The sequence below is a fragment of the Panthera leo genome, chromosome A2 (genome assembly GCF_018350215.1).
Source record: "Panthera leo isolate Ple1 chromosome A2, P.leo_Ple1_pat1.1, whole genome shotgun sequence".
Lineage (NCBI taxonomy): Eukaryota > Metazoa > Chordata > Mammalia > Carnivora > Felidae > Panthera > Panthera leo.
Genome location: NC_056680.1, coordinates 67861211 through 67884742, shown reverse-complemented (window position 1 = coordinate 67884742; position 23532 = coordinate 67861211).

Below are 23532 nucleotides of genomic sequence, written 5' to 3'. Positions count from 1 at the left end.
ATGTATTTGTGTGTGTGTGTGTGTGTGTGTGTGTGTATGTACATCCAGATGCATGTGCATGCAAAGGTCTTTGATGACTAATTCAAATGAACAGTTATAAGAAAATTTGTTTGCTCAGTTTTCACAAGTCAGTGTTGGTCTTGACAAATTACATTTTTAAAATAAATTTGAATATTTCCCATATATTTTAATTCATTGGGATAAAGGCATAACTTTGTCTATATTGTCACCTTATTATTTTATTATGGCTGTGTGATCTGAAGTGCTGTCCTCTTATTCATTTCAGACATTGGTTATTTGGTTTTTTTTTTTGTATTTTTAAATTTTTTTTTAATGTTTATTTATTTTTGAGACAGAGAGAGACAGAGCATGAATGGGGGAGGGGCAGAGAGAGAGGGAGACACAGAATCAGAAGCAGGCTCCAGGCTCTGAGCCATCAGCCCAGAGCCCAACGCGGGGCTCGAACTCACGGACTGTGAGATTGTGACCTGAGCTGAAGTCGGACACTTAACCGACTGAGCCACCCAGGCGCCCCAGACATTGGTTATTTGTACCTCATTCTATTTTCATTGGACTTTTGTTAATTTCCCTATAACTTTTTGAGATTTTTGCCGCTTGTTTTCTGTTCTAATACATGTATAGGAGGTTATAAATTTCTCTCTAAATGCTACTTAGCATTTATGCCACATTTTTGGATGGTGACATTTCTATTAGTATTTGGTTTAATTTTTTTTTAACCTAAGGGTTATTTACAGCTCTAAACTTTAATTTTAAAACACCTATATTTCTTTATGTTATTCATTTCTAATTTAATTAAATTATGACTAAGGAAGGTACTGTTTATGGTTTCAGTCTTTTCAATACTTTGAAACTAGTTTTATACTCTAATAAAATATTCAAATATTTTACATGTGCTTGAATGGGATGTATATTTTATATTTGTAGATTCATTTGTGGGTCATTTATTCATAAACATCCAAATATTTTTATTAGGTGAAGTTGATTGTATTGCTTACATTTTATATATTTCAGCACTATTTTCAATTGTGTATTTTATAAGGTACAAAAAGAGGAAAAATACATCACTAATATGATTGTAGATTTGTCTTTATCTGCTGGTATTTGGTCCACTTTATATTTTATGTAGTTTGAGGCCATGTTTTCAGGCTCATACTAATTTAAAATTGCAACATGTTTTTGCTGAATCCACTTTGATAAATGAAACACTTTCATTCTTAATCTCTGGTATGTTTTCAGCTCAACTTGTTTTCATTTTCGTTTTCGTTTTGTTTTGAAATGAATATAGGTACTTTTTGTGAATGGAGTTTAAGTGATGTATATCTTTTATTGTTTTTTGACTTTCAAGCTTTCTGCTTCCTTATGATTTAGGCATATTTCATTAAAAGAACATAGTTTGTTTTGCTTTGCTTTTTTATTTAGTCTAACAACTTCCTTTTCATTGGAACTTTGAGTCCACTTTATATTCAATGTAAACATTTAGATACTGTACTTTACTTTAAATCCACCATTTTACTCTGTGTCTCTCCTTACCTCTTCTGGGTTTCTTTTTTTTTTTTTTTTTTTGTTATTGACTTATTTTGGCTTATTTTTGTTTTTGGATGTTTCCTTTTGTAGTTTGTGGGTTATGCACTATTTTACTATTTCTGGAGATTTCAATATACATCAAAGTCTAAATAATATTCATTGGTACTATCTCAATTAATGCAAAAGCTTTAGAAAATGTTAACTCTATTTACCTCCTCCTGATATGAATTTTATTTTTATTTCATTAATTTCGTTCTCTCCCTTTCTCTCTCTCTCTCCACACACACACACACACACACACACACACACACGCGCGCGCACACACACTCACAGTAGAGACAGTGAAAGAAAGAATGCTTCACCATTGCATATGAATACCTAAACCAATGGACTTTCAGTGATATTACATCCTCCCTCCACCTGGTCCCTCCCTTTCCAGGGTGATCCCCTGCTCAGGTGAAGGCCCTGTTCTGGAAGACGGGAAGAAGGCCCAGGCTATGGGGCAACATGAGAAAACCCTCACCCTTAGGAAGCAAGTATTTCTGTGGAAGAGTCATTTTTGTTCATGGTTGTTCCTGTTAATATCTTATATGTTTTACCTTTGGCTTCTTTAAAGATTGTTTTCTTAGTAATTTATGTAATTTATGTCTTACAGTGATAGGAGAAATATCTCTAGATGTGGTTTCTATGTATTTTAATCATGCTTGTGGGGCGCCTGGGTGGCTCAGTCGGTTGAGCGACCGACTTCGGCTCAGGTCATGATCTCGCGGTTTTGTGGGTAGGAGCCTCGCGTAGAGCCTGGAGCCTGCTTTGGATGCTGTGTCTCCCTCTCTCTCTGCTCCTCCCCTATTCATGCTCTGTCTCTGTCTGTCTCTCAAAAACAAATAAAAGTTAAAAAAAATGAATCATGCTTGAGAAGTTAGGGCTCTTTGAATCTACAGCACGGTGTCTTGATGTGTTTCAAATGGTGCTATTCCTCCCATTATAGCTGCCCTGTGGGACTCAGTACATTTAAACACAAGTCAGTTTTTCTCTTACTATTCCTTTTGTTTCTCCTTTTGCAACCAATCATCTTTTTTCCCCCCTATAAGTCTTTCATTATGAATGGTTTGATCTCTTTAGTTATTAATATTCAGCCACCTTTTCCAATCTGCAGTCAAACCTGCAGTCTGAAATCATAGTGTAAATGACTACAAATTTTTGTTGGAGACGTTTTATATAGATTCACCTGTTCTTCGGTCCTTTTTCAGTGAATTATTTTATTTTTTCCTGTATTTGAATTATGGTGGCAATTATAGTTTTAATATAAAAATGTAGGGGTGACAAAATTTACCTACAGGATTCCAGTATTAGAGGCTTTGTTGGTCTGTTTCTACTGCAGACCCATTTCTATTGATTGCCATTTGTTTTTCTTGGAGTGCTGGTTATTTTTAATCATGTGCCAATGTATATAAGTTGCTTATAGAAATTGTAGAAGTAACTTAAGGCCTAGGTAGGTTGATGTTACCTTCTTTCAAAGAGAAGCTCTGCATTTCTTCTAGGCTTATGGGTGTCAAAGCATTAGGCAAAATTTTATTTCAGTTTTAGGTATTGATTAAGCTTTTTTGTGTTATTCAGATTTGAAGCTCAAATGTAGTCCGGGCAAGTGGTTGCTTCATTTTCAGTTCTTCCTTATCATACTACTTAAATCTTTGTTACGCCCACCTGTTCCTGCTGGCAGACCCTAAAATGTAGCATTAGTATCCCTAGTATTTGACTCTGACAGGCACCACACAGTTCCTCAGGTGCTTTCATGGAAATATCGTCTTTCCAGATTCTGGTTTCCCTGTTCTGAAGTTTTGCTGTCTCTTGCATCTTGACTCAGTAATTCATCTCTAATTTGTTAACTGCCTGATGTCTTCAATCCTTCTGTGCACATCTTATTTTTATTTGCTCAGTACACTAACTGAACCAATAAGGGGTGTGCGTGTGTGTGTGCGTGTATGTGTCCGTGTGTGTGTGTATACAAGATATATGCTTTAGGACATGGGTTCACATGATTATGGACGCAAGCTGGAGACCCCAGAGGGCTGATGGTATAGAGTCTGAGTCCAAAGACAGAAGAGGACTGAAGTCCTCTAAAACAAGTAGAGAGAAAGAATTCTTTGTCAGCTTTTATTGTATTCAGAACTCCAAAGAATTAGATGAGGCCCACTCACCTTCCTCACTCAGTCTACTGACTTAAATGTTAATCTGGTCCACAATCACTCTCACAGACATACCCAGGAATAATGTTTAACCAGGTATCTGGGCACTCATGACCCAGCTAAGTTGGCACATACAATTAACCATCACACTCAGGTTTCCAAGTTGTCCCAAGTGGGACTATGTCTACCTTACTTGGTCTGTCATTACTGGAATTGGAAGTCTTCACAGAATCTTTTAAAAATTTGGATACACTGTCTTCAGGAATTTATTTTCTTATGGACTGAGAGACACCATTATAGCCTTGGCAATTTCCAAATATCCAATACAAATGAAAAAAAATGTCATTGAAATCTATCCTTTAAATGTTCCATGAAATAAATATCTTTTTATCTTTTAATGCTCTGTTGAGGCTAAAGAACTCTCAAATTATGAGCTGTAAATCGTGTTTGTAACATTTCTGCTTAAATAGGCCATTATCACTTCATAAACTTTGAAGGTTGACACTCAGGCAGAGTTCCTTGTAAAATAAAAAGTATTAAATTTCAGTACGTAGTTTTTCCCTAAAAAGTATATTATACTCCTAAGTTTCAATTAACTAATAATTTTTCTAAAAAATATGTGATTTTGATGTACATTATATAGTACATATAGTATATGATGTACATAATATAGATATATATTATTAGTCCTTTAAAAACTAACCTTAAAAAATAATTTTCACTTTGATCTCAGATCTCGACCTTTTAGTTATTATGAACATCCATCATGTTATAATAACTCATACCTCAATCTTTTCTTATTTAGTCTTTTATTTATTTAAATCCAACTTAGTTACATAGAGTATAATAATTTCAGGAGTAGAATTTATTGATTCATCATGGGTATAACACCCAGTACTCATCCTAATAAGTACCCTCTTTAATGCCCATCACCCAGTTAGCAAATTCCGCCACCTAACACCCCTCCAGCAATACTCAGTTTGTTCTCTATGGTTGAGTCTCTTATGTTTTGCCTCCCTCTCTGTTTTTATTTTATTTTTCCTTCCTTCCCCTATGTTCATTTGTTTTGTTTCTTAAATTCCACATAAGAGTGAAATCATATGGTATTTGCATGTCTCTGACTGAATTATTTTGCTTAACATAATATACTCTAGTTCCATCCAAGTTGTTGCAAATAGCAAGATTTCATTCTTTTTGATTGCCCAGTAATATTCCATTGTACATATATACCACATCTTCTTATCCATTCATTAGTTGATGGACATTCAGGTTCTTTCTGTAATTTGGCTATTCGTTTATAACACCACTATAAACATGGGGGTGTATGTGCCCCTTTGAATCAGCATTTTTGTATCCTTTGGATAAATACCTAGTAGAACAACTGCTAGGTCCTAGGGTAGTTCTAATTTTAATTTTTGGAGGAACCTCCATACTGTTTTTCAGAGTGGTTGGACTACTTTGCATTCCCACCAGCAGTGAAAAAAGATTTCGCTTTCTCCACATCCTCACCAACATCTGTCATTTTCTGTGTTAATTTTAGCCATTCTGACAGGTGTGAGGTGGTGTCTCACTGTGGTTTTGATTTATATTTCCCTGACAATGAGTGATGTTGAACATATATTCATGTGTCTGGGTGACTTCTTTGTAAAAGTGTCTATTCACGTCTTTTTTCCATTTCTTTACTGGATTGATTTTTTTGGGTGTTGAGTTTGATAAGTTCTTTATAGATTTCAGATACTAACCCTTTATCCAATACGTCATTTGCCAATATCTTCTCCCATTCCATTGGTTGCCTTTTAGTTCTGTTGATGGTATCCTTCTCTGTGCAGAAGCTTTTTATCTTGATGAGGTCCCAATAGTTCATTTTTGTTTTTGTTTCTCTTGCCTCTGGAGACATAACTAGTAAGAAGTTGTGTGGTGCAGGTCAAAGAGGTTGTTATCTGCTTTCTCCTCTAGAATTTTGATGGCTTACTGTCTTACATTTAGGTCTTTCATCCATTTTGAATTTATTTTAGTGTAAGAAAGTGCTCCAGGTTCATTCTTCTGTGTGTTGTTGTCCAGTTTTCCCAACGCTATTTGCTAAAGAGACTGTCTTTTTTCCAATGGATATTCTTTGCTGCTTTGTAGAAGATTGGTTGGCTATACATTTGTGGGTCTATTTCTGGGTTCTCAATTCTGTTCCATTGATCTATGTGTCTGCTTTTGTGCCAGTACCATACCATTTTGATGATTACAGCTTTGTAATACAGTTTAAAGTCCAGAATTGTGATGCCTCCAGCTTTGGTTTTCTTTTTCAACATTACTATAGCTATTAAGGGTCTTTTGTTGTGCCATACAAATTTTAGATTGTTTGTTTTACTCTGTGAAGAATGCTGATGTTATTTTGATGGGGATTGAATTGAATGTATATATTGCTCTGGATAGTATCAACATTTTAATAATATTTTTCTTCCCAATCCATGAGCATGGAATGTTTTCTTGTCTCTTCAATTTCTTTCATAAACTTTTTATAGTTTTCAGCATACAGATCTTTTACATCTTTGGTTAGGTTTATTCCTGGGTATTTTATGGTTTTTGGTGCAATTGTAAATGGGATTGATTCCTTGATTTCTCTGTCTGCTACTTCATTATTGGTATATAGAAATGCAACCAATTTCTGTATGTTGATTTTATATCCTGCAACTTTGCTGAATTCATGTATCAGTTCTATCAGTTTTTTTTTGGTGGACTCTTTTGGGTTTTCCATGTAGAGGATCATGTCTTCTGCAAAGAGTGAAACTTTGACTTCTTCCTGCCCAATTTGTAGTCATTCATTTCTTTTTGTTTTCTGATGGTGGAAGCTAGGACTTCCAGTACTATGTTGAAAAACAGTGGTGAGAGTGGACATCCCTGTCATGTTCCTGACCCTAGGGGGAAAGCTCCCAGTTTTTCCCCACTGAAGATAATTTTAGCTGTGGGTCTTTCATAGATGGCCTTTATGATGTTGAAGTATATTCCTTTTATCCATACTTTCTTAAGAGTTTTGTCAAATGTTTTTTCTGCATTTATTAAGAGGATCACGTGGGTCTTATCCTTTCTTTTATTAATGTGATGTATCATGTTGATCAATTTGTGGACATTGAATCATCCCTGTAGTCCTAGAATAAATCTCACTTGATTGTGGTGAATAATCCTTTTAATGTATTCTTGGATTTGATTTGCTAGTATTTTGTTGAGAATTTTTGCCTCCAGGTTCATCAGGTAAATTGTAATTCTCCTTTTTAGTGGAGTCTTTGTCTGGTTTTGAAATCAGCATTATGCTGAACCTATAGAATGAGTTTGGAAGTTTTCCTTCCATATCTATTTTTTGGAACAGCTTCAAAAAATAGGTGTTAACTGTTTTTTTTTTTTTTAATGTTTAGTAGAATTCCCCTGGAAAGCCATTCAGTCCTAGACTCTTGTTTGGGGGAGACTTTTGATTACTAATTCAACTTCTTTACTGGTTATGGGTCTGTTCAAGTTTTCTATTTATTCCTGGTTAAGTCTTGGTAGTTTGTATGTTTCTAGGAATTTGCCCATTTCTTCTAGATTGCTCAATTTGTTGGCACATAATTGTTTGTAGTATTATTATTGTTTGTATTTCTGTGGTGTAGATTATGATCACTCCTCTTTTATTTGTAATTTTATTTTTTTGTGCCCTTTCTTTTTTATTTTTGATTAATCTGGCTAGGAGTTTATCAACTTAGTTAATTCTTTCAAGGATCCAGCTGTTAGTTTTGTTAATCTCTTATACTGTTTTTTTTTCCCTCAATATCATTAATTTCTGCTCTAATCTTTATTATTTCCCTTTTTCTGCTAGTTTGGGGCTTTATTTACTGTCTTTTTTTTTTTTTCCTAGCTCCTTCAGGTATAAGGTTAGGTTGTGTATTTGAGACATTTTTTTCCTTCTTTAGGAAGGCCTGAATTGCTATATACTTCCCTTTTATGACTGTCTTTGCTGTATCCCAAAGGGTTTGGACTGTCATGTTTTAATTTTCATTGGCTTCCGTGTACTTTTTAATTTCCTCTTTAATTTCTTGTTTAGCCCATTCATTCTTTAGTAGGACGTTCTTTAATTTCCAAGTATTTGTGGTCTTTCCATTTTTTTCTTGTGGTTGACTTTAAGTTTCATAGCATTTCGATCTGAAAATATGCATGCTATGAAATCAATCTTTTTGTACTTGTTGAGGCTGATTTGTGACCCAGTATGTGATCTATTCTGAAAAATGTGCCATGTGCACTCAAGAAGAATGTGTGGTCTGCTGCTTTCAATGAAATGTTCTGAATATATCTGTTAAGTCCATCCAGTCTTAACAATGACTTCAAAACCTTAGTTCCTTGTAGATTTTCTGCTTTGGTGATCTGTCCATTGATGTAAATGGGGTGTTAAAGTCCCTTAATATTATGCCATTATTATCAATGAGTTTCTTTATGTTTGTGATTAATTTCTGTAGTTGGGCAATTAAGTTGGGGGCATAAATATTTACAATTGTTAGATCTTCTTGGTGGATAGGCCCCTTAATTATGATATAATGCCCTTCTTCATCTTTTGTTACCGTCTTTGTTTTAAAATCTCGTTTATCTGATATAGGTATGGCTACTCTGTCTTTTGATGTCCATTAGCATGATAGATGGTTCTCTATCCCCTCACTTTCAATCTTTACTTGTCTTTATGTCTAAAATGAGTCTCTTGTAGGCAGCATATAGATCATATAGATGGGTCTTATTATTATTATTTTTTTAAATCCAATTTGACGCTCCTTTCTGGCCTGCCTATTTTGTGTGGAAAGACCTGCTGTGTACCTGATATGTCTTCCCTTATAGGTTAAGGACTTTTTTTTTTCCTTTTCCCTTGCTGCTTTCCAAATTCTTTCTTTGTCTGTGTATATTGCAAATTTGACTATGGTGCCTTGGTGATGGTCAGTTTTTGTTGCTCTAATGGGAGCTCTCTGTGGTTCTTGGATTTTGATGTCTATGTCTTTCCCCAGGTTAGGGGAGTTTTCAGCTGTAATTTGCTCACATAAACCTTCTGCCCCTTTTTCTCTCTCTTCATCCACTGGGACTCCTAGGATACAAATGTTATTTCTCTTTAATAAGTTGCTGAGTTCTCTAAGTTTTGTATCATGATCTTTTGTCGTTGTTTCCCTCTTTTGTTCTGCCCTATTATTTTCCATAATTGTATCTTCTATGTCACTGATTTGCTGCTCTGCTTTTTCCATCCTCACTGTCACAGCATCCATTTGAGATTGAATCTCGATTATAGCATTTTTCATTTGGGCCTGACTAGATTTTAGTTATTTTATCTCTGCAGAAAAGGATTCTCTGGTGTTTTCTATGCTTGTTTTCAACCCCAGTTAGTATTCTTATAATCGTGATCTTAAATTCAATACAGACATCTTACTTGTTTGTGTGTTGATTAAATGCTTGGCCATCATTTCTTCCTCTTCTTTTTTTTATGGATGAAATTCTCCACCTTGTCATTTTGGAAGAAGAAAAAATTAATAAAATGAAAAAAATGAAAATGAAAAAAAATAAAAACAAAACAAGTCAAGTAAAGAAAGCTAGATCCTAGGTGTGTTTTGTTCTGCTTGTCAAGAGAAGCTTGACAGAAAAGGGAAATAGGAGAAAGGAATAAAAAAGTTTTAAAAAATTAAAAATTAAATAATAAAATAAAATAAAGAAAATAGAATGAAAAAAAATTGCTCTTTCTGTATCCAAGAAAGAGAAAGAAAAGAAAGAAAAACAGAAAACAACAGAAGGAAAAACAGAAGCAAAGCAAATGGACAAACGAACAAGCAAACAGAAGGAAAACTGAATGAAGTTACATCCAGTTTCCCTGAGAACTGAAACTTTGCAGTACACTACAGTCATTAGACTAAGAAGATAGAAAGGAACTGTGCTGGTCTTTGGGAGATATACCTGGAGGGCACAGGTGGGCAAGGCTTGGTATAATGGCTCTGTTCTCCACTTGGTGGCACTGCTTAGCTCACTGGGCTCTCTCCCTACATGCGCGCTAGAGGTGAAAATGGCTTCACCCAGCTCTCTAGTCTCTGGTGCAGGAATTTTGTGTCCTCACAGATACACAACCAAGCACCCCTCCTTTGTCTCAGGCTTCCATCCACTCCTTTCCTGTACCCTGTCTGTGTCCAAGCTGTCTGCCTGCCAGGTGGTGACTCCTTCCAGAGTTTTATCTCAAATGGGGCAGTGTTTCAAAACCATACACTTCAGAGGCCCCCATGGCTTGGATCCACACTGATTCTCTGAGGGAGGTTCTCACCAAGCAAAAACTGGGGGCTGGCTGGGCCCAGAGAATGTTTGTGCGATCATGGAAAGGCAGAGGCTCAGAGTTTATGGTAAATCAGAAAACAAAGCTGGCACCAGGTTTTGCTGCACTCTGGCATCTTTGTTCCGGTATCAGTAAACATGGCAGCTCTCCGGGGTCCATCACGATTTTTGCCTGTGGGAAGCCATATCACCTCTCCCACATGTTCTCCAAGCAGGGGACCCACTTCTCCCTGTGTGGCACATAGATCCCTCAGACTGTGCTGCTCGTTCTTAGGGATTCACCCTATTTCCTCACCAGGCACTGTGCTCCACTGTTTTTTTTGTTTTTGTTTTTGTTTTTTAATTTTTTAACGTTTATTTATTTTTGAGACAGAGAGAGACAGAGCATGAATGGGGGAGGGTCACAGAGAGGGAGACACAGAATCTGAAACAGGCTCCAGGCTCTGAGCTGTCAGCACAGAGCCGGACGCGGGGCTTGAACTCACGGACCGTGAAATCATGACCTGAGCCGAAGTCGGCCGCTTAACCGACTGAGCCACCCAGGTGCCCCAAGAGCTCCACTGTTTATAGAATCCTGGTGGTATTGAAACCCTCCCCTTTCTCTCTGTCAATGGTTTTGAGGAACAGATTTCTTGTCCAGTCCCCTGTGAGTGTTTTTACTCTTTCTGTCTTTCTCTCCAGCTACTTTCAGGGGACGTGCTTTTCTTGTGCAATCCTGATGTGCTGCGCTGTCCCCCCCCCCTTCTCTCTCTCTTTCTCTCCCGGTCCTCTCTCCGTGAAAATGGCTCCCTACCATCTGCTGCTCAGTGGCTTTTCTCTCCCCCAGTTCACCTCTCTGCACCACGTATCTGCCAAGTTCTATGGCTCAAAGAATGCAAATTGTTGTGTTAATCATCAGATCTATTTCCCAGGTGTTCGAAAATGGTTTGTTGCTGATCTAGCTGCATTTAGGGAACAAGACAAGCTCAGCGTCCCCATACTACTCTGTCATCTTAAGTCTCTACACATCTCAATCTCTTCTACTTTCCCTGCCTATGAACTTAGAAACTTTGAAAAGTAAGTCAATATAGAGTTGTGAAATTACAGTCAAAGTTTATCACTAATGATGAGGCAGTAAATAGATGTCTAATTTACATTCCTTAAAAATTAATGTGTAGTGGAACTTGGTTCTATAGATTCAAAATGAATAATAAATCATCTTTCATATAATATTTTAGTCAACTTTTGTAAAATATCTCATCATGTAATTATAAACTTTTACTTATGTAATGCTCCTTGTAATTTACTATGGGAATGCATTTTCCTTGGGTGTCATTAAAAAAAAGGATACTATCGGGGCGCCTGGGTGGCGCAGTCGGTTAAGCGTCCGACTTCAGCCAGGTCACGATCTCCCGGTCCGTGAGTTCGAGCCCCGCGTCAGGCTCTGGGCTGATGGCTCGGAGCCTGGAGCCTGTTTCCAGTTCTGTGTCTCCCTCTCTCTCTGCCCCTCCCCCGTTCATGCTCTGTCTCTCTCTGTCCCAAAAAAAAAAAAAAAAAAAAAAAGTTGAAAAAAAAAAGGATACTATCAAGAAATTAATGATTGCACATATTTGAAAAATGTACACAAATATTTAATATACATATTTACTGTATTCCCAGGTACACATGCATCTCCAATAAAAAATACATTATAGGGGCGCCTGGGTGGCTCAGTCGGTTAAGTGGCCGACTCCGGCTCAGGTCATGATCTCGCGGTCCGTGAGTTCTAGCCCCGCGTCGGGCTCTGTGCTGACAGCTCAGAGCCTGGAGCCTGTTTCAGATTCTGTGTCTCCCTCTCTCTGACCCTCCCCTGTTCATGCTCTGTCTCTCCTTGTCTCAAAAATAAAGAAAACGTTAAAAAAATTAAAAAAAATACATTATATATTTTAAGTAATATTCTGCAGAGTATTTTCCCCCTCAGTATGCTTTACCAGTAATTTGCAGTGGGAAGAAGGTAGTATTATCTGCCTTTGATAATCACTGCTATTTGCACCACTTTTGTTGATATGTAGGTCCTCTCCCTCACTTTTTTTTATTGCTGGTAAAGAAAAAAAAATAAAAAAGATTTAGGACCATTGTTCTGTAATTGCACTGTTCAAATACTGAGGACTGACATCCCAAAGTTTGAGTTGATCAAGAGGCGTTTCATTTAAAATCAGATAAGAACACAACCTGATTTGAGCCTACAAAGGCACAAATATACATTTCCTTGAATCATTTCAACAGTACAAGAAAACTGAAATAATGTCCGAGGCAACATGAACTGGTTCCCAGCAGCAGCTAATCTGAGGACCTGGTTAACCTGCAGTGTAGAAGTGTGTAGGCTGAGGAGATTGAGTGACAGGCCACCTCGCCTCGCTGACCTGAAGAACCTCCTGGTAATTGTTACACTGACTCTGTAGCCCCCAGCTAAGTTCACCTCACTGGAAATCTTTTCTGGCAGTGTTGGTTCACTCTTAAATTTCATCAAAGAAAACACACTGATCTAAACTTTACCAGTTGGGACAGGCTACCTTGTTTCATCGAATGCATGTCTCATTAAATTAACTGAGAGTAATTTATAAAGATATCAAGAACTTTAGTGGGAGCCTCCTTTGTACAGTAAGTGCCCCTTTTATTCTATGGGAAATGCCTATTTAATTCCTAGGGACAAAAAAAAAAAAAAAAAAAAAAAGACCATAGAAATGTCAGGATGTTTCCTCTGAGGTAAAGCATTTGTTTCCACTTTACTGCCTCATGGACTTTTCACCTAGAAAATCTGTACCCATGCATTAGGTATGTGTTTTCATTCTCTGAAGATTATTCATTTGTTCCCATTCACCTCTGGGCAACCGGTAACTGATTACTAACTAGTACATTGATATCTCATTAGTTTTAATTAAAATGGTTTGATAAAACCTTGAAAAAGTACCTGATAAAATGTTCTACCCATAAAGAACATTCTTAGCAACTATTCCCATTACCTACCATCACTCCCTCGTAAACAATAAATTAGCCATCAAATATAGCTGTGTCCAGGAGCCAGATATATCTTTGTGACTAGAAGCTTAGGGCTGGAGTTATAGGCCACCTGGACATAGGGACAACATAGGAATTATAAGATAGTTCACCTCCTGGGGGAAAGTGGGTTCCAAAATGGGGAGTGGAATCAGAAAATCCCACGTAAAGGAGAGGAGGGAGCTGGACCAGGCCCCTCTACCTGTGAATGAAGGCTAGAAAAGGCTGGAAAGATGAGAAGCTGCTATCCTGAAAGGTATACGACAGGAACATGCTAGACACCTCTCAGACTGACAATTCTCTGCTGCCATTATAATATGTGGTCCTTTGGGGCGCCTGGGTGGCTGGGTCGGTTAAGCGTCCGACTTCGGCTCAGGTCATGATCTCACGGTCCGTGAGTTCGAGCCCCGCGTCGGGCTCTGTGCTGACAGCTCAGAGCCTGGAGCCTGTTTCAGATTCTGTGTCTCCCTCTCTCTCTGCCCCTCCCCTGTTCATGCTCTGTGTCTCTCTGTCTCAAAAATAAATAAACGTTAAAAAAAAATTTAAAAAAATAATATGTGGTCCTTTATTGGGAGTTTTGAGAGCCTGGAGAGAGGTAATATAGACTCCCAGAAATGAAGACATGAGCAAAACAAGAAAAAAGAAGTTCCGCTCAAGGTTATATCCAAATTAAGATTTTATAGACAAAACCATATATATATATATATAAAGTTATATATATAACATATATAAAGTTATATATGTAAAGTTATATGTATAAATTATATATATATAATATATATATCAGTTAGGTATACATTTTATTCGGTATATATTTTATGGAGAAAATCACATCTACATCTATTTTACATACAAAATCCAAACAAAGAGAAATTGTTTCTTAGGAAAGGAAAATAGTGGGCACAGAAAAATGATCTTAAAATCATGTTTACAACTTTTAATAATGAATTCCATTAAAAATGGATAAAAGGGGCACTCCTGAATGGCTCAGTTGGTTAAGCATCCGACTTCGGCTCGGGTCATGACCTCACAGTTCAGGGGTGCGAGCTCCGCATCCGGTTCTGTGCTGACAGCTCAGAGCTTGGGAGTTGCTTCAGATTCCATGTCTTCCTCTCTCTCTCCCTGTCTCTGACTTGTGCTTGGTCTCTCTCTCTCTCTCTCTGTATCTCAAAAATACACAAACCTTAAAAAAAATGAAAAAAAGGGGCACCTGGGTGGCTCAGTCAGTTAAGTGTCTGACTCTTGATATCAGCTCAGGTCATGAACTCATGGTTCATGGGATTGAGCCCCATAACTGTCAGTGCAGAGCCTGCTTGGGATTCTCTCTCTCTCTCTCTCTCTCTCTTTCTCTCTCTCTCTCCCTCTCTCTCTTCCCCTCCCCCACTTGCATATGATCCCTCTCTCTCTCTCTCCAAATATAAATAAATATTTTAAAAAACACACAAAAGGAAAAAAAAGGATATTTAAAAATCCTTCCTGACCTCTATATACTGTATTAAGCAAGACAACGTCACTATACACAGGATAGTGAAGTCAAAGACCCAAGGACACCACCTACAATAATATGTGGGGATGGGGTCACTTTTTACTCCCCTAACAGCAGGGATGTGGAGACAAACCTGAGGCAACAACACGAGTCATTTCTGTAACTGTGAGCAAGGAAGTGGAGGGACACTAAAGTGACTTCTAATGTCCCTGTGAGCCATAGGACACACCGTCCATTAAGAGTTACTGTCCCAGGGGTGCCTGGATGGTTCAGTCGGTTGAGCGTCCGACTTCAGCTCAGCTCATGATCTCACAGTCTGTGAGTTCGAGCCCCACATCAGGCTCTGTGCTGATCGCTCGGAGGTTGGAGCCTGCTTCGGATTCTGTGTCTCCCTCTCTCTCTCTGCCCCTCCCCTGCTCATGCTCTGTCTCTCTCTGTCTCAAAAATTAATTAAAAAAAAATTAAAAAAAAAAGAGTTATTGCCCCAAAGTGAAAGACAGAAAGCTGAGGAGGACAACAAAACTAGTCATGAAACGTGCAAGCTCCAATTTGCAGGTGAGTGAAGGATTCTACAGCGATAGTAGAATCATGCTGGGGCAGTCTGGCCTAAGGGCTCTAAATTAGTCAACCAAAGACCCATCCAAAGAAAAGTCCCATGGGGCGATGAAATTTCTGTGAGTGGAGCCCACATAAGAGAGACAGAGATAGTAGGGACAAAAGAGAAAAAAGGATCCACATGGAAGTTGGAGACAGAACCGTATTTGAATACTTCAAAATGGTTGAAGCCGTATTTTTGGGAACTGTATTATAACAATAAAGGGAAGTTCTAGAATCTAGATCTCTAGGGTGGTGTAGCTAGAAAAGTTATCAAGATCCACCTCCTCTTCTAAGAGTAAAGGAAAAGTCACCTCACTTAAACACGAACAAGGGAAAATTTTAGAGCCAGATCCCATAGAAGTTTTACGAAAAATACAAGAAAAATAGAATGAGAGTTCTAAAAAGTGATGATGCTTTACCGGAACAGCAAGGCTTCAAAGCAGATGCAATCTGTAACCTAATGTTTCAAATTAAATTGGAATAAATTACAAAAACAATAACACTTATGAGAACAAAGTGCATCTTGCGTTTAGAAACACTCAGAAATAAGATGCCTGGAGAAAGGAGAGGTTGGAGAAGAACCAGGGAAGAATTGCTACTGAAAGAAGTAAAAGTCATTTTTGAGAAAAGATTAAGCTACATGGAACAGAAGAGTGAATTAACTCCAGGATAATGTCATGAGAGAAAAAACACATGGATAAAAACGGTTTGACAGAAAGTGATAGCCACACAAGAAACCATCTGAGTGAAGGGACACCTGAAGAAGAAAACCAAAGCACAGGAATGGAGCAAGAGGAAAAAGCTATAATCCAAGAATATCTTTCTGGAAATAAAGCTGACTTGGAAGTCTGTATTGAAAGAACACACTTCATACTTTGGAAAACCAACTCTGAGTGGCCAATGCTGAGACATATTTTAGTAAAACCTGAATTCTGAAGAAAATGAGAGAAAAAAGTATCCTCTGAGCCTTCATGGAAAAATCCAAATTGCTTTTTCTTTTAATTTTTTAAATTCTTCCTTTATTTTTGAAAGAGAGAGACAGAGAGACAGAGTACGAGTGGCGAGGGACAGAGGGAGAGGGAGACATGGAATCCGAAGCAGGATCTAGGCTCTGAGCTGTCACCACAGAGCCGGACGTGGAGCTCGAACTCACAAACCGTGAAATCATGACCTGAGTCAAAGTTGGACACTTAAGTGACTGAGCCACCCAGGTGCCCCTAAATTGTTTTTAGTTAGAGGGACCAGGTAATTTATTACCCAACCCAGAAGACTGGAGAGTAAAAGGAGAGAACACACGGGGCAACTATTTTAAAACAGGAATATTCTGGCAGAAAGGGGGAGTTTATCCTCTTCTTCACAAAAGAAAAAAAAAAATCAAACTGACATCAGCCTTTTGACAGCCATACTTTATGCCTAAAGACAATGGAATAGTCTATTAAAGTTCATCAAGGAAAGAAAATAAGAAGTAAAGATTACATATCCAGCCAGATTGACTTCAAATGCCAGGGGGGTGTAATAAACATGAAAAATCTCAGGAAGTATGCCAAAAGATTATACAGATATGCCACAAATAAAATAGTTCAGCTAGACTACAATCTAATTTTTTTTTTTTAATTATAGAACCCAAACTGAACATTTCATCATAGAAACATGGGATTGTGCTTACTTAACTCACAAATTACAAAGATTTTCAGATAGCTAATAAAATTAAATCTGAGATTATATTATGTATAAGAGACACCAATCTTATAAAACAGTATTTAGAAAACTTAAAAATAAAGGGTAACTGGGTGGCTGAGTTCATTGGGCACCGGACTCTTAATTTTGGCTCTGGTCTTGATCTCTTGGTGGTTGGATCAAGCCCCTTGATGGGCTCCATGCTGGTAGTGGAGTCTGCTTGGGATTCTCTTTCTCCCTCTTCCTCTGCCCCTTCCCAGCTCTCGCTCTCTCTCCCTCTCAAATGATAATAATATAATAAAAGAATGACAAATATAAACCAAGAATAGGTAGGTGAAAAGTGGAAAAGGAGTCTCGTACTTAATATTCGACAAGCCAGAATTCAGACCGGGAAGCACTGAAAAAGACAAAGGTCACTTTATAAAGCTGACAGGTATATAAAGCTGAGAGTTCACAATGAAAATATAACAATTGCTATCATTATTTATCATGTTTCCCATATCACTGAAACACCTTTCTTGTAGAGAGGATATAGAATTGCAGATGCTTGGAGGAATAGAATCAAGCTAATCATAGAAGAAATTAATACATGTCTCTCAATTCAAGACAGATCAAGGAATAGAGACCTAAACGACACAACCAACAACGCAGATTTTATAGATATGTATCAACATTGCCACCCAAATTGCAGCGCGTATCTGTGCTTTCCAAGTTTATGTGAAATATTACTCTAGTTTTAGGCAAAAAACAAAACAAAACAAAACAAAACGGCAACAAAAAAACAAAAAACAGAAAACAAAACAAAATAAAAAAAGCCTCCAAACTTAATGAATGATAGCAAATAACCCAAAGAGAATTCCCTGATTAATATGTATTATAATAAATTTTAAATAAAAGGCCTTTTTCTTAAAAATTAAAGAAGAAAAAAAAAAGAGAAACTATGGAAATATATTCTAGGAACGGTCCCACCTTATAGGCATGGTGCAGGCTGGGCTGGCATGCCCCAGCCACAGGCTGTCCGCGGGGCCCAAGCACCGAGACTGGGGACGAGGTCCTCTCAGCCCCGCCCTCTCAGCCCCGCCTCCCACGGGAGGGGAGAGGCTGCAAGCTGTGTTGGCTTCCCCTCTGGCCTCTCCCTTTCCCGCTCCTCCTCCCAGGCTCTCCCAGCTTCCGCTACTGCGCCCCCTGGCGGGGAGCAAGAGCAGCACTGCCCGCAGGCTCAGTAGATGGGGTGTCACTGAAAGGTTACCCACAGTTCAAAGCGCGTGAAGGGCTAATGCTCATGCAGATGATGATGATGGACTGGCAGAGGTTCAGTATCTCTACCAATTCCACCTTCTTCTGCCATCAGTAGGGAACCACCAAGTCCACATGGTCCACACGAACCTTTTCGCCCCTCGTGGGGTGCGATTCCCCGGTGTTCAGAACCTAAACCAGCACATACTCATCCGCTCCGGGATTGGACCATTTAGGTGTGACCGCTGCGGGACACAGCTCACCAGGGCTTACCTGTTGAAGGTGTGCGGCTTGGAGCGTGAAGGTAAACACTGTTTCAGGTGCCAGAAGCAAACTCCTCCCAGAGCAGGGATTTCCTAGCAGCAGACGATACAAACCCTTCTTCAATTTGATCTTGGAGGACACACTTTTGAAAGCAACTGCTCTGTTCAAATGCCTGTAATTTTGCACCTCTCCTCTACCCAAAATTGTGAAAGCTCTCTCCGCTGGGGTCTTTTGGCGGGATGGCAGAAAAAGAGGAGGAAAGGCCAGAGTAGCCAATGACCAGTGCTTATGCTGAAGCAATCAGAGATACCTCCCCCCCCTCCCCACACACACATACAACAAATAAGAACTGTCTTCTATAATCATTGAGTAATTTCATGTTTTGGCTTAATTTTCAGCTTTTGGAAAGTGCTGTGCTTCATCTTGTACTTTTAAATTGTTATTTTATTTATTTTTTTATTTACTTATTTTTTAATGTTTATTGATTTTTTGAGAGAGAGAGAGACAGAGCGTGAGTGGGGGAGGGGCAGAGATAGAGGGAGACACAGAATCCAAAGCATGTTCCAGGCTCTGAGCTCTCAGCACAGAGCCCCAGGCAGGGCTTGCACCCACCAACCACAAGATCATGGCCTAGGTGAAGTCAGAGGCCTAACTGTGTGAGCCACCCAGGCGCCCCTAAATTATTTTTTTAAATAAAAAAAGATTTTGGGAAAAAATTTCCCTTTTTACTTTGTAAGCCCCACAACTGATGTTTTATTTTTCATGACTGACAGATTCCTTCTGTAAGTTCACAATAATATGATGTTAAAACATAATTGAAACTATGAGAAGTTAAGGAGAACCAGTTGACTTAACCTGTAAAACAGTGTCTTCTTCCATTGTTAAAAGTAGGCTAATGAGATCATTAGCTAAAGAGGAATTCAGATGGTTGTTGACCTTCCTGAGATGAAAATGCAACAGAAAGAAAATTACTGAACAGAATTGGACAGGTACATAAGACATTGTACAATACTTTGTAAAGCCCGGTGGTTTTGGAAATATTTACAGTAAGCTTTCTTAAAAAAATTATTAGGGTACATACTTCTTAATTTTCATTTATTTATTTATTTATTTATTTATTTATTTTTATTTTTTCCATTTTTGAGAGAGAGACACACACACAGAGTACAAGCGGGGAAGGGTCTTAAAGAGAGGGAGACAGAATGTGACGCAGGCTCCAGGCTCTGAGCTGTCAGAACAGAACCCAACACCAGGGTTCAAACCCACCAACCATGAGATCATGACTTTAGCCGAAGTTGGCACTTAACCAACTGAGCCACCCAGGCACTCCAGGGCTTTATGACTTCTGAAATCCAATGTGCTCTTTTCTTTTTTTTAAAGCTTTATCTTTCTGTTATTTTTCATGGTGAAAATTTGTGTTGGGATAAGCATTTCCTGAACTTTTTCAGTACCCTTCCAAATAATCTTTCTTCTGTGAAAGAAGGCAAGAACCATGATTGAGAATAGTCAGGCTGTGCATGAAATGACCAGGAGTGGAAAAAGAGTCATAAACACCCCAGCTTTGCATGAACTCTTTTAATATTGCTTTTCTGACTAAAACTGTTGTTTATTAGGTCTTGAATGTTATTGCCTGGCTAATTAGGTCATTGCCTAAATCATGAACAATACTTTCTCTTGCATATAGACTGGCATAATGTCATATGAAGGAAAAAATATCTATCGTCTATAGACTATCGTCTATATTTTATATGTAGTCATGTGTGTGATTGGAGATGTTCTTAGTGTGCTGAGGGGCAAAATAACGAATTCTCTGTCAAGGCTAAAAAACAGACAAACAAAATCCAAAAATATATTTGAGGGGAAATAGAATCCAATTAGCACAGAAGAAATAGAAAAAAAAATGTTAAAGAGCTCCTTCATAAAACCCAGCATGGTTCAGTTGCTTTCATGGGGGAATATTTTATATAGATTTTTCTTATATCTGTGGTAGAAATACAGCTGGGAAAATGGGCTGGTTTCTCTCAACATCCTATGAGTCCTAGACATTACCTAACGTTATGTCCTTTGTTTCATCATTTCCAGTTCTTTTGTTTTACATTGAAAGATTTACCTTTTGTGATTTCTGTTTTTATGAATTTATTTAAGTCATGATTCTCTAAGTTCTCTACAATAAAATTTGGAAAATTACTTAACTCGTAGGTGTCCCAATGACTGAAAGGTGCAAAGGTGTTTAATGGGTATGGATGTGGGGTTCTAGGTGACCCATGATATTTGATGGATAAAGAATTTTCCTGCATCCCACATAATAATAAAACATCTTACAGAACATTCATTCCGGTGACAAACTGCCCATGATTATCCATTTTAGATACCAATAAATTATACTTTGACTATTTATTATTTAATGAATTGTCCAGGTGTGCATATGAATTTGTTATTGAAGAAATATGTTTTTGTTTGGAAATTTCCCAAGAATTTACTACTTTGGAAAATTACATCAATAACTAAGTATTTGAACCACCAACTCAAGAAACGTGTGCCAGTGTTCATTTTTGTTGTCACATTTGTGATTGTTCTGTATATAACTATATTTTTGAAAACTTCTTTCATAAAGTTTTAAGATTGACATTTCTTTAAATAATTGAATTTATTTTTATATCTTTGTGCACAGTTCTTACTATGCCAAAACATTATTTTTACTGAAGCAAGGAAACTGTCAAGATTAAGTAAATATTTTGCCCACATTTACTGAAAAATTTTGAAAAGACATATTTTGCTTCAGACATACAGAGGGAAACTATTGAATATTATCTTCGCAATGTTTAAAAGTCTACTGATCAGCAGGACAAAAGCATCAGTTTTATGTAAAAAATAGCAAGAAGTAATAACCCTGATAAACCATGGAATATTGGAGGAAAATTAATCTTACTAAATGTGAGAGGGATTATTAATACACTGATAAAAAAATTCAAGTGAAGTTATTTCTCTATCCAACTGAGCAATGATACTGTATTAAGAAGAATCAATGAGATGTCAAAACATTTCAAAAATAACCATTTAAAAGACAAATTTTTATTACAGGTCATTGAAATCATCTTGTGTGACAAATGGCATTTAACAAATAGCATCTATAAGTTGCTTACAGAATGAAAAAGTCATAGAGAAAATGCTATTTTAACATTATTACTTATGAAGGATACAAAGGGTTGGTAGTATATGGACTCCTTAAAACTTATTTCATAGAAAAAATAATGTCATTTACCAATGTCATTGTTTCTATAACAGAGAGAACAACATTTATAATTGGTCTACAACATGGATTTACATCACTTTTGGAGATAACATCAAAAAATATTATTTATTTCATCATCACTGATAACATTTATTTATTAAAAGATCTTAGTAAAATACTTGACAAATCATGGAATGCTATGACACGAGTGCTCTCAATTAATATAACATCCATCTTTGAATGACAGATTATTTGGTAAACTCCAACAAGTATGAGGAAGATGTTAACATGTACATAGAAGTAACATGGGTCTTCAAGAGAAATTGTTCTTGAATACATAATGTTTATTATGTTGCAATAATCACATTTATGTTAAAAATTAAGAAAAAGAAAAAAAAATTAAGGATACTATTTTCACATCTCGTTAGAATGTAGTAAAATATTAAGTGATTGTCAGTCACTTTTAACTAAAAGAGAAAAAAGATTAATTGATAACATAAAATCATACACTTCTATGAGACTATGAAAAAGCAGTAGGTCCAAGAAAGGTTTGGTTCATGAAACAGAGATAGGGACAAATCCTTCACATGTGAGCAGAGGACCATGGCATCTTCTATAGATCGGGTATGCAGAAAAGTGAGTCTGTCATAGATTGGAGACTGGAAAATTTGCAGGACTGAGAAGACATAAATCAAGCTTTGAGTGGCAGCCTAAGCTAGAGGGATGGGTTGATATCTGGAGGGCCCCAAATGGGAAAATAAATAGCTTAATCACAGTTTCTCTGCCACCCTCCCATCAGACTGTAACCAAGGAAGCAGTAGTGAAGTAAATAGTAGTAAATCAAAGAGAATTTATGTAATGTCTTGTATTCTCAAGGTGCTGGGATTCTAGGGTCCTGGCAAAATCGCCTCCAAACTTGAAGAAAAACTATCTGACACTGGAACAATTCCCTCTTGGCTCAAACCTTATAAGATCAAAAGTTTAGCCCTATGGTGATGCTGGCATAGGCTTTAACAATTTAGTTGACTTTCAATTCAGTCAATTTAAATGAAAGTGTGGTTCAGTTCCAGATCAGGCCAACCATGGAGGAATCAAAATAATCAGGGCATCATCACAACTTCCAGCTGCTACAGAAGAGGGCTTGTGATTTCTGTGAAAATAATAAGTATAATTTAAAAATATACCCCATTCTACACTTTTGTCCCCTTAAACAATAGCTGGAATAAAATACAAAATAAAATAAACAGAAAGAAACAAGAATATGCAACTCTAATGAGAGGGAAAAAAGGAGCCAATAGAAGCAAATTCTGAGTACCTAGTCATTGGAATTAGTGTAAAGGACTTTAAAACAAGTATTGTGTGTGTGTGTGTGTGTGTGTGTGTGTGTGTGTGTGTGTTTAATATAGGAAGGAATGGGTGAAGAGATACAGAATTTTATAAGAGAAATGAAAACCCTAAAAAGGATTAACAAATCAGGGACATCTGGATGGCTCAGTCAGTTAAGCATCTGACTCTTGGTTTCAGCTCTGGTCATGATCTCACAGTTTTCTGAGTTTGAGCCCCTCATTGGGCTCTGTGCTGACAGTGCAGAGCCTGCTTGGGATTCTCTGTCTCCCTCTCTATCTCTTCCCCTCCTTCACTTCTGCTTCTATGTCTCTCTCAAATAAATGTCTTAAAAAATAAAAAGGAATAAAAAATCAGAAAATAATAATATAAAATATCCGAAATAAAAATATTGGAAAGGCTTGACAGCAGATTGTACACTATAGAAGAAAGGATCAATGCATAGGCAGATTAAGAACTGGTCAGTTAGGAAATATCCAACTTGAAGTTCACAGAGAAAAACAACTGAAAAGAAAAAAGTAGAGTCAGTGATCTGTAAGACAACACCAAACAGGCTAAATTATGTGTGATCTGAGCCCCCCAAAGACAGGAGAGAGGCCGGGGCAACAACATTTTTTGAAAACTAATAGATACAATTTTGGTAACTA